Source organism: Nipponia nippon, unplaced genomic scaffold (assembly GCF_047370975.1).
Source record: "Nipponia nippon isolate SJK-2023a ecotype South Korea unplaced genomic scaffold, ASM4737097v1 scaffold_2, whole genome shotgun sequence".
Taxonomy (NCBI): Eukaryota; Metazoa; Chordata; class Aves; order Pelecaniformes; family Threskiornithidae; genus Nipponia; species Nipponia nippon.
The window spans coordinates 85,449,426-85,461,927 of record NW_028262336.1 but is presented as its reverse complement, the minus strand read 5'-3'; the positions used below and the strand labels follow the sequence as shown (position 1 = coordinate 85,461,927).

At 40.8% G+C, this 12,502-nt stretch overlaps 1 protein-coding gene across 5 annotated transcripts in view; it reads left to right on the top strand.

Annotated features, from left to right (window-relative positions):
• Positions 1-12,502, top strand: part of ACOD1 (aconitate decarboxylase 1) — a 34,962-nt gene that overhangs the window by 204 nt on the left and 22,256 nt on the right. The gene's annotated exons all lie outside the window — the stretch shown is intronic.

Below are 12,502 nucleotides of genomic sequence, written 5' to 3'. Positions count from 1 at the left end.
CTCACCCGGGTCCCCTGCCTGTTTCTGGGCTTGCAAGACTCTCTCGCTACGCGGGTTTTGTAACGCCCTTTAAGGACCCCGTGAAAAACCTCCCGCCGATCCGCAGCCCGGGGGGGAGGCTCCGCGAGAGCCGCCGTCGGGAGGCACCGGGAGCGCCCTGCGGGGGTGCCCCGGCCTCGGGGCTCGGCTCCAGCTCCCGCCGGCCGGGGGAAGGCGGCGAGGGGGTCCCCGCAGCGGATGGGGTCCCCTCAGCCGCCTGTCAAGCGGCACTTCACCCTGAGAGCCTGGCTCCTCGTGTCTGCGTGGATATGTATGCGTGTAACGGGGTGCCCTCACAGCTCAGATTTAATTTGGATTAATTAGGTACATCGGGATCTGCGTGAAACATAAGCACCTATTTAACATGCGTTGGCAGAGAGCATTTAAATTATGTTTCGGGCTTTTGCTTGAATTTCATCTACATTTCTGTGTCTCTTTGCAAGCAACAGCGAAGAGCTGCTGCCTCGATGTACTCAGTCGCTCTCCTCTGGGAGTTCAAGTGTGCTTTCTCCCTCGAGAGAGCAGCTGAAAGGACGGGGAGGTCTGAGGGGTATGGAGGCAACGGTCAATGCATTCCTTTCGTAGGGGTGAAAGAAGCCTACTCTGGGCTACCCTGCTGCAAATGCTCTAATGCAGCGGTCCATGAAGTAGAAGTCAAAAGATGCAGAGGCAGGGGGTAAGAAGTCCTTCAAAAAGTGAGAAATGGGAGAGGAAGGAAAGGCAAGTTAGTTCTCAAGAAGCAAGCTAAGTTTGCCCAAGAGAAGAGGAAGAAAAGGAAGAAGAGGGGATGTTGAGAAATAGAAGTTTTGAAAAGGGAATAGATGACAAAGAAGAATGATGTGTCGAGGGAGAGCTGACAGGGAGATATTGTGGTCTAAGGAAGGAGACGGGGTGGGCTTGGGGCACCAGACACTCAGAAGTTACAGGAGTTTAATCTGAACAAGACTAAGAGTAAGGTAGCAAAGATGCGGAGCGTTACTTTTTCCATGTGGGGAAGCCGGCTGCCAGGACTTTGACCACCAAGTATTTTCATTTGTGGGAGCAAAACGGCAAAGCAGGTTAACTGATGTTTTGCTGACATTTTGTAACAAGCAGCTTGTTTCTCTCTTTCTTGTTTTTTTTTTTTTTTTTTTGAGGGGAGTAGGAGAGAGGTGAAAACAGTTCTGGAAGATCAGGGGAAAATAAAATAAGCCTGAAGGGAGTTGATTTGCTTCCCATTTAACCATCTGAATTTGTTGCTATAGAAAAAAGGGAAAATAACGTGACTTATCGGCTAGCACGTAGGGAATCTTTGTTTTCTTCCCTTATACTATTTTAGGGTCAATTCACCAGACTAAAAGCACATGAAATTTTCACATTGTGGTTTGCTGGTGACAGCTTCATGGAGTTACTCTTACCTTCCAGTCTCTTAACGTGGCATCTCCCCCCACGTCACCCCGCTCCCGGCCATACTTAGCAAGAAGCCACCTCGAGAGCCTCCCACAGATTCGTATTTTAAACTCCGCTTCCCTAGTGTGGGCTCTCGATTGAGAGCACTGTGATTAAACCGTGCACCCAGGAGATGAGATCATATAATGCTTGTGCGGGCACTTATTCATAGCAGAATGTGCAGTGGAAGATTTTGTACCTACCAGCAGGTGAGCCTTACAAATGCTCCTATATAAAGTTTAAATCATCTGTTAATTAAAGTTCATTTCTCTGGCATTAGGTGAGTATTAATGTAGGTTAACAAAAATAGCACTACCATTTATTAGACTTGAGCTTTTTTTTTTTTGCCTTGAGCTTTGTTAGATTTGAGCCCAGACTTCGTAAGACCTGAGCTTAATGGATCTTCCAGCTCATGTTTTCAGAAGCTTCACAGATGAGTAAGTTACACTGCTCCTTCAGACATCGGCTCTCCAGAGCTTCACCTCCACCTGCCTATCTTCTAGTGGGAGGCCAAATGAGAAGGACCCACCATGCTCCTGTGCAGCACCATATGATGTCCAGACCCATGCACATTATAGGGGATGGGGGGACACAGCTGTAACAAGCACCTTATTTGGGCCACTGTCCCTGGTCTTTCTTTAAGGGTACAAACCAGTCCGCCCCGCTGCAGTGTCCTGTGTGCCAATGTGCAAGCTGACCCCTGACTCCCCTTCAAAAAGAGAAGGAGGAGCCTTCTCATGGGAAGACACTGTTCATACAGCCTGTTCAACAGTCCTGGGCAAAGACCCAGCTTGCAGTGTTTGTCTGAGATAGCTGTCATTTTCTGGGCTTAAAAACATGCCCAGCACTGAAATATCTGGTTTGAAGCAACCGCTCTTCAGAAGAATTATCTTCTCTAGGCATCTCACTGCTGCTTTATGCAAGTGAGGATGCTTTGCCTCACTGCAAGGTTGTGGCTATTGTAACTTCTTTCAACAGATTTTTTCCTCTTTTCACAAAATATTCAACTAGTTTCATCTCCGTTTCCTATCTCTTTTCATTTGGCTACATTTGTCTCCAGTGAGGAGAATTGGACTTCATCTGGGGGTATTAAAATGGGTAAATATATCAACTATTTTTACTTAACGTGTCAGTCACTGGGTTGCATAACACAGTCATTATCTCAGTGGTTTTTATTCTTATTTTGTGTGGGAGACAGTGAAATATTAGTACAGGTAACATTCAAGGCTGCTACAGAATGCATTGTAAGGCATACAACCACCGTAAATGGTGTTAAAGATTAAATATGGTCTAATGGACTAGGCTTTATGACAGTAAATGTGTAGTTGAATTTCTTTGACTGTTCAGTACGATGACATTTCTGAGCAATACCTACTTCAGATAAGACAGTCACATTTCAGTGTTTGCTATTAGCTGCCTACCAGAACTAGCTACGTGTTGGGTGCATGCTGTTTTAATCTGATGGGATCCAACAGCTTTTCTTCTTTTAAAATTTTGAGAAGTTTACACTGGGTTTTGGGTGCTTGGTTTGGGGTGGGTTTTTTTTTTTGGGGCGGGGGGCTTTTGTTGTGTCAGTGTTTTGAAAGATTTTTCCATCACGATGGGATGAAGAATGAGTCCCTATTTTACATTTTGGGTAGCTCACCCACCCAGGTTTATTCGAGGAGGACGAGTTCCTTCACAAACTATGCATAGAGGAAGGGTAGCACCTAGTGGGGGTAAACCCACATTGCAATTAAGAAATGCAAAGGGCTCCGAAGGATTGCCAGCACGACCCAAGATACATAATAAGGAGAAAACTATACCTTTCCAGTTACAAAAAGTAGATGTAAAGTATTATATTAGTATATTCAACTTCTTCGTTAGAAACTTCACAAAGCAAGAACACATTTTATCCCTTTTCTGGGCTAAAAATGGTGGTTAGCATTTATTATTACTTTTTTCAGTCTGTATTGTGTGAAATCATATAATATTGCTTAGAAAATGCCTAATTAGATACGACTGAATTGTTTGAATTTTTAATACTGAATTCAGTGAAATATTTAGCCTGCTGCATAAAACCAACAAAAGGAGTTAGTGATCTAACCTGAACCAGAGGCTCAACTATCCCCATTTAAGCTTCACAATCTTGCTCAGAGGATGCAGGAAAAAGAGTTTGGTGAGTCCCACAGCAGATTTTATTGCCTAAGAGTTGGGAACTCTTCACATTTTTGGGACTTATATGCTCTCTAAAATGTATGCAGTTCTGCAGGTTAGACTCTGACAGTCAATGGATGGCTATTAGATGAAACCTTTCCCGTTTCCCAATCATTGCTCAGGGTGAAATTATCAGGCTCAGCGTTATACTCAAGTGATACCAAGTCATCTTGCCAAAAACTTGAATTGTGCATTATTCCACCCAAAGACGGAAGAACTCAATTCCTTCTGAAGAGAGTGCTCTCTCTCTGCAAACTCGGTCTCACATACCATATATAGCTGGACAACACAAATACACAAATTCATAGATTTCCATATTTCATGTGAATTGTAATTAATGTTATCTGTGAAGTTATATGTGATAATATCTGTTCATAGAGATTGTTTTGCCTGTGTATTTGCATATACAGTTGAGTATGTTTAGCTGGAACTGCATGTTCTAGAAAGTCCAGCTGCTATGAAAATACACGTGTTCAAGCATGAAAGGTATTGAAGAATCATAGAATAATTCAGGTTGGAAGGGACCTCAGGAGGTCATCAAGTGCTCAAGCACTTTCCTCCTGCCAGTGTGATACAGACATTGCTCTGAATAATTTTGTGAGGGCAATGCTCTGCAGAGCCTGGGGGAGAGAGAGGGAGGACAGCCGTTAGCTCTGTATTCCATGTCCTTCTCCGATACAGAGCTACAGAGTGTGGCTGAGAAACATAACCAAGTGAGCAATTAGTGAAGCTCTGAGCTGTATTAATTTCCTTCAAGCACCTATGCAAAAATTGGAAGACAAAAGGTACCCTCTCAATGTCACGGTGACATGCAGGTTGTTTCTGCCTCAGTAAAGTAAAGCATTGAAGGGGACACCTTCCACACACATCTTGAGCGTCACGGAATTTGGAGGACACAAGAAAAGAGGCTATGCACCTTATGCCAAATGTGGACGTACTGCTAGCTGCTTCTTTTCGGGTGATATCTAGGAAAATGTGATGCTTGAGTTCCTGTTTCCCTGCTTTGGTTAATTATCAGGAACTAACAGCTCGCTCTGATACCAAAAGAGCAGAGGACAGCTATGTCATTTTATAATATGTAGTGATGTGGTATTTTACATGCACAATGTGAGGTTTTTCTCCTGTGCTGAATTACTCATAAACCCTATGGAGCAGTTTTTGATCAGGTTTCTTTTTGTGAGCCTTGGCTCTCTGAAATTAATCGTCCATATCTCTGTGAGACATTTAATTCATGTCTTCGAATCTTACCTTGGTGATTTTCCTGTCTGTGAATAAATAGCATTCTGACCCAGCTTCTACCACAGGAACGACTGAAAGACAACCAGATCTTTGCAAACGTGACTGGAAACTATATCAGTCTTCTATATTAACCATCAATGTGGATCAACAGCCTTACGCCATCTCCTAGAATTTGACAGTATGAGGATTTAGCAAAAGAGCTTCTCCCAACAGGGAAAATGCAACTCATTATCTAGCTAATTAGGGAATCAAAACCAACCTCTACTCCCACTTCTTATCAGCCTGCCTTCCTGTAGGGTCGGTCAGGCTTCAGAATAGGTTTTAGTGGGGGAAAAAGCACATTTTTTGAAGGGAGCTACAGTCGAAAGTTAAGAGCATTGGTCTGCAGAGGAGCAAGTTAAGAATTGTCCCTAAGTCTATTCCTCTGAGAAGCTAATCACAATGGTGGTATCATTCCTGGGCAGGAGCTCTATGCAAGAGAAAGTGCTTTTAAATGAAATTTTCAAAATTTGCAGGTCTTGCATATACCCTTTTCTTACAAAAATGTGTTTTAACAAAGGAATTAAAAATGTATTGATATAATTATTCTGTTCAACAGAGTGATTCTTCAAAGGTAAAATAGCTAATAATAATGACATTGGTGATTGTGTGTTTCAAATGTACGTATTCGCTTTAGCTGTGATTATTGGAAGTATACTATTCACTAATCTAGCACTTTTCAAAATCATGCCTGTGGTCAGTGAACAGTAATTAATGCATTTGCTTTTGCTTTCTGCCACTATGTACCAATGCAAGCTGTGCTTAACCAATGTTAACTTGTTAATTTAGATTAAAATAAACAAATGAAATGCAGTCATTCAGTTTGACAGACTCAGAAATTGAATGTTCTGCTTTGTTTTCTTTGCATCTTTTTCTGTTGAAATCAATTTAAAATTCCTGTTATGTTTAATAGAAGAAATACCACAATCCTTACCAGTGATGCTTAGAGGATCTGAAAGTATGAAGGGGGTGAAAGCCATTAGGTGAAAGCCCACAGCAGGCGCTCTAGTATAAATAAGTTGGCAACTGATTTTTGGCTACCTTAGCTACCTTTCTTGACTATCTAAGAAAACCATGTTTGCACTAGTTTTTCTCTCTACCAAGTCCTAAGCTCATATCCTTGATGGCAGAACTGACCGTATTGGTGTCAAACCCTTCTTGTTTCACAGCCCATGTAAACTAGCAAGCGATATTTAACTGCCAAGGAATGAATGGCTTCAAAACGCTGGTACAGTGTTTCACAGTCCCCTGCTTGCTCACGTTCCCCCAGGATATCAGTCCTGAAGGATGTTTTGAATATGGCAGAGGTGGTTCCAGCTCTCTACTGGGCTCCACAGCTAAGCATCTGTCCACCAGACTTCATCTTCTCTTGCCACAGACTGAAATGAAATTAATTAAGTCTCATTAGAGACTCGGTGTTCACCTTCCCACTTGGAAGATGAAAAACAATTTATATGCACATACAGAGAGAGACCCATTATTGTTAGGATACTCAAACTTTTTTCTGCTTCCTTGGCCTCAGCGCAGACCCTCCTATGTGGAGGATGCAGCTTCACAAGCTCTTAGCTGCTCCAGGCATCCTGGAAAATATCCATTCTGTCAGGACCTTGCCAAAGTACGTGTCACTGATGGCTATAACTAGGGCTCATGCCAGTGGGGACATCTGTGAGTGAAGGCTGTAATTAGATCCTCTTAGCTCCTGCAGGCAGTGTGTCTCAGCTGCGCAACCCATGCCAGAAGGAGATGCTGGACCTCCTATTCACTGATACCCTCTCTGACCTGCCATGTAAACTAATGTGTTATGGAGAATACATTTCTTTTCACTTACTTGGCAGGGGAAATGATTTGCTGCCTAACTGCTAAAAATCTCTGCCTAGGGAGCGAAATAGCAGAAGTCAGCCTCTGCTAGGGCCAAAGTTCAGTTTGCCAGAACGTTTCCTTCAGGCCTCATCCTCAGCAGTGTTTCCAGAACTTCTCCTACCCGTTACCCACTGCATAACCCAACTTGATTTTCTGCTTGAACTGAGCTAAGCTCGAAGAAACTTGGAATCAAGTTCATCAGGCGTATCTGATGGTTCCCCAGCTTTCTGATGTGCTGTGCTAATGAGATGTTACTGCCCTAAGTAATGAAAAGCAGCTGTTTCTTACCTGTAAAGAAAAACTGAGAGTTGCTGCAGTTCACTTGGAGGTGAGTTTGCTAAAGCTGTCTTCCTTCTTAGAAAAGTTCACTGCATGTATTTTGCTCTTTAGTTGGAAAGGCCCAAATAGGATTAAATTAACGTGTCTAGAAAATTCTGAATGTGCTTTCCTGTTTCAAGTGTTTCCATAGAGGGATATCACTCTGCTTTGTAAGGATTTCCTGTAACATACAATCTGTCTACAATATCTGAGGCTTTCAGTCATGTATGTAAATATAAATAATACATTATTACTAAAAATGAACATATCAATGGAATAAATGTTTGAGAAACTGTCAGGACATTTAAGAAATATATGGAATAAAGAATGTAAGGGTTTAGATTTAATGAAGTTTTAATGAAGCAAATGTCTGAATTCACAGACAAATCACAGCCACTTAATTCCAGCAGCCTGCAGACTCTTTAAGCCCTCAAGGATATAGGAATTAAATTTTTAAGAAGCACTCCTCTGTATACCTGCAAGCTGTTGACAAAATAAAGATTAGTTATGAATTACTTATGAACTAAGCACAGAAATGATCTCTCCTGTATCTGCAAAAAGACAATGGCAGAAGTACATGCCATAAAGTCTTTCTAGCCTGGAAAGAGTTATGTCCGTGCAAAGGAAATTAGGGGGGTTTTTTTGTTTTCAACTTCTAAGTTTTGTATGTACAGTTTTTGCCAAACTGCCTTTCTCAGAAAATGGAAAGCTTTCTTCGTTATTGTTTGTATTTTTAACTGCCTGCCACAAATCTAGATTATATCAGAACTGAGTCCCCTAAATAAAATCCTTTCAAATAAAACAAGCAAAAAAATCTATTCATCTCAAGGAGGTTAAATCAGATAGAAATAGGCTGAGATTATAGGATGGATCTTAGTGAAGGGGGAGCTTATCTGAGAGGCAGGAGATAAGTGTAAAGCCTGCAGTCATAGTGACAAAAAAGGTTTTTGGAATAAGAAAACAACTCTTTGTAAGTCAAGACACTGGCTGTAATTGACAGTCTGAAAAAAGAAAAAAATAAAATTGCCAAGCATAGGGCTTGTTAAGAGGGAAGAGGAAAAGGGAAGAAATGAAATATATAGCTAAGAAAAAGCAAAATAAGTACAGAACAATTATTTCTGTATTTTATAAGCCCACGCGTCCATATTTTCAGTATTTTAGAGGAGTAAAACAGCTACATAGACAGATCTTTAATACTGTATATAGATAATAAATGTGGTTATGCAGACCTGTTTGATAGTGGAGTGACTTTAAACAGTAAAATACTCATTAGTAACCTACCCAGGTGACCTCTTTTCTTAACCTCTCAGCCTCTGTCCTCAGGTCAAGGCTGATGTGGCTGTCCCATTGATTTCTAGTGGAAAAAGATGATGTTTCGGTCACTGCCATTTGACAACAGAGGTACTAGTAGGGCACATTCTGATTGCTTTCTCCAAGAAAACTCTACCTTCTTCCCTTTACTGTGCTGGTGCTTTTTTCCATCATCCAGAGTGAATATATTCCATGCACCTGTTTGGGGTTTTTCTCTTTGTAGTAGAAAAAAATGTTTGAGAAGCCAGAGGAGGTGCTTACTTACAACCCTAAGAGTTGGCATCTCTGCAGGTACAAGAGGCCAGATTATTAACAGTGCCAAATTAACTATGTATCACGCGTCCAGACCAGGGGTCAGGAGTAAGATGGACTGGAGGAACAGATGAATAGAACAGGGAGAGTGTTCTGGTAGCTATACAAACAAAAAATATTTGTAGCTATGTTTAGTATTAGTAACTATATTACCCACAGGAGCTCTACAGAAGTGAGCTGGATACATTCCAGCAATACATATTTGATATACAGGTTGGGAAATGTCAAGATAATCTCATCTCTACATATTATATTGACTGACACTCTGTAAAACTGATTGTACAACCACTGCCTAACTAGTTTTTCTCTGCTTCATGTAATTTATTCTTCTGCATAAAATCTTTTTTTCCCATCCACTGAGCAAAAATTGTTTTGCTGATATTGTGCTTTCTCTGTGAAGAATAAAATTTGGTTTACTAATCTCAGCTGGGTATTGTCAGTAAGCTTATTGAGCATTTAAACCTTACAGATCACACCAGCTTGAGCTAACACATGGTTTATTCCATTCACTGGTCCTGCATCTTATTTTGAGTGTTCTTGTAGGATTTAAACAATTCCTCTTCTGTATAATATTCAGCTTACCTGGAGCACAAATACTAGGTTCTATAAGAAAATTTATGACACACTAAAGATTCTTGATTGAAGACACAAAGCTAATTAGTGGTCTTGGCTACACAATTCCCACTTATAATCAGAGCTGTTTGGCTAATTCTTGGACTAGATGGTTGTTGTAGGTCCCTTCCAACTGAAATATTCTATTCCATTTTCCTCAGCTTTAAGTACCTCAACCCTTGTTATTATGCAAATCATAAATCCATCCATACTTCTTCTGGCAAATTGCTGCATAGGAAAGCATAGCTAATTTAATTCATTAATCCCTACCCCTAAAGCACAAACATCTATCACCTGAACTAGTTAGATAGTAGGTAGTCTTCTGCTCTTTCAAGTTGCTGTATCAGAGTGAGAAACAATATACTTGTAAATACACATGAAGTCTGGATATGTTTTGTCTGCTATCACTGCATGAATAAGCAAATATGTACTAATTTACCCCATATAATTTTTTCTTAACTTCTACTTTCCATCCTTGTTAAGTTTGAACTTCGTAGTAGCTTACCACCCCAAGTTATACTCAGATTATTTCTTGATTTTTTTTTTTTAATTATGTGTGTTTGTGTCATGTGTTTTAACTAATCTGGGAGTATCACGTTCAATATCATAACTTGTGTTAAGATTCATAGTAATTTTCTTTAGAAAGGACTCTGAGTACGTTCACAGTGCTTTTGCTGGGCAAACCTCCTAGCCTGATGCATCCAAATGAGGACCCAGTCAAATATGCTTCAGCCGGGAAATGCCAGGCACCTGTCTGTCCGTGAGGCAATGCTGTTAGTCCCTTTCTCACAGCTGAGAATCATGTCTGGCTGTGGAAATATTCCTTTGCTCCGCTCTTCTTCAAACCATAAGTGCTAGAAGCTAACCTGTTTGAATTTGCACCAAAGGAGGAAAGAAATACATTGGCATGCATTTGTCTCAGTCGGCTTTTTTCTAACATCCAGAAGAGTTTCCAGGCATAAATAAAAATGACTACAGGCAGTAGCAGAGCAGGGCTCAGGTTCAGGGATTTGAATGATTTATGAGCAAGGACTCTAACAGGGACAACAGAATGGGCTTACAAAGCAGCGCTAATATACCTCGGGTGGGGAAGCAGTAGGCGGCTTGACTTGATAAGCAAGGATGATCCTGATTCAAAGCATCGAAAGACAAAGTACGAGCAGGTTGTAATGCCACACTGTGTGCCAAGTGCTGTTTTTAATGTGAAAAATTTTCTTTAGAAAAAGAAAAGTTTTCTTTAGAATCTAGCATGAAGAAGCAATGTTCCAAAAGCCAGAAAGCAAATCTTTCTTGGTGGAATCAACATGCAAATGTAAATCTAGAAGTTGAAATTTTGGCTTCTCAACTCGGTGGCAAAGTTCCCTGTGGTTTGAACCAGGATTTCACCCAGGATGCGTGACCGAATGTGCTGTATGCGTGCCTTCCTGTATACACTTCATTTCATCTAAGCATTTCCTAGGAGGAGATCTGGAATTTAATTTCTGAAACAGTGCAGTGACTTTCCTTCAAAATTTACATATGCGTTGTTGTAAGACAAAATCACCACCCCTTTGGCAGTTTCTGGCAACCTCTGCAACTCAGTAGTTAAATCACAAATTCTAATCAAATTCTTTAATGAAGTGTCATTGAAAGCTCTAGGGTCACAAGCCTAGCTCTTAAAACCCCAGTAGAGTTTCTTTAGCACTGACTTTATAGTGACCTTAGAACTACCCCTCACTAGTCAGGTCTCTTGTGACTGAATTAATCTGGATGAACTGCGTCTCTTGCTAGCCACAAACATTGCTGCCCCGCTTCCACAAAGCTTTAGAGTATCACTAGGAGCTATTAGCTTCTGCCAATAATATGCCATTTTAGCACTACGAATGTTGTGGTAGTTTCTATTATGACCTTAAAATAGTAACTCTTTAGGTGCATTTCTGGTAGCGTTTATCAAGGGCAAGACTTCTAAGATGCAGGCTAATAATTTCAGCTGTATAGGACAGGTGATGTAGAAAAAAAGTAAATATGTGTACTATCACTCTTAGGTCATGCATTTTAATATGATTTTGATCTTGGTTTTCTTCTGTGTTATTCTTTCTATTATTTGTCTTTCTGGCTATTGTCCATTATACCTTTCTTTAAGGACAGCATTGTTAATATGAAGCCTTAGGCTGGTGAGATGCTGATTGCCTACACTTTCAGTAAATTCCTAACAAAACTCTTTACATTGAACTAGGCAAAGATAACAGCATCAAAGCCTGTGACTAAGCTGCAAAACAGGTGGCAAGATGGCTTGTTTTCTTTTTGAAACTGTGACAGGAGAGTAATGAAGGCTTATTTTATTTCCTGAGGCTTTGTAAAGGACAAAGTTGGTATTTAATTTTATGGTAAATATTTTTTTAGCTGTTAGTTTTTAATTTTTTTTATTTACTTTTACAGTAAATGTATTTTTATAATAAATACCAACTTTTACCACCCAAGCCGTGATTCCCCTGGTGAGAGCGAGAGCCACGTCCCTGGGAGCAGTAGGTGGCAGTGCTGTCTCTGCTCTCCCTTCTTAAGACACTGCAGTAGCAGAGCTGGAAGAAGCCATTTCATGAAGAATGTTTTATAGTTCAAGTTCCTTCAAACAGAGGCACTTCTGCTCATGGGCAGTGCCAGCTAGCCTCATCAGGGTGGTGCGAACTTACCCTCCAGACTCTAAACAGTATGATTCTCCATGTGAAATTCCTCTGAGTCATGCATATAGCATTTGCTCCAGTGTACGTAGCCAGCAGTATAGGTATATAGCAAGGAGTACAAGTGACTTTTCATTACTTTTATTTTTAACCCAAGATTTATTTAACCAAAAGTGAACAAACAGTATATCTGTACTGATGCCGTTGGCAGTCTTCACTGGCAGGTGCAGTTGCCATCTATTCCTAGAGGTTAAAAAAAAAATGGTACCACTGTTGTGCAAGTAAAAAATTGTTCCAGAATCACATGATTAATTGGTCATCATTTTCATTTCAGCTCTTTTCTCAGCAGTAAATACAGGAGCAGCATCATTGACAGGAGCAAACATTACTAATGCAATAAGGCTAGTGCTTCACCACGTAACTAGAAGTCTGTCAGGAAGGCAGTAGGCAGGGTGCCTCGCCATGTCTTTGTCTTCTCCAGGTCCATGGCT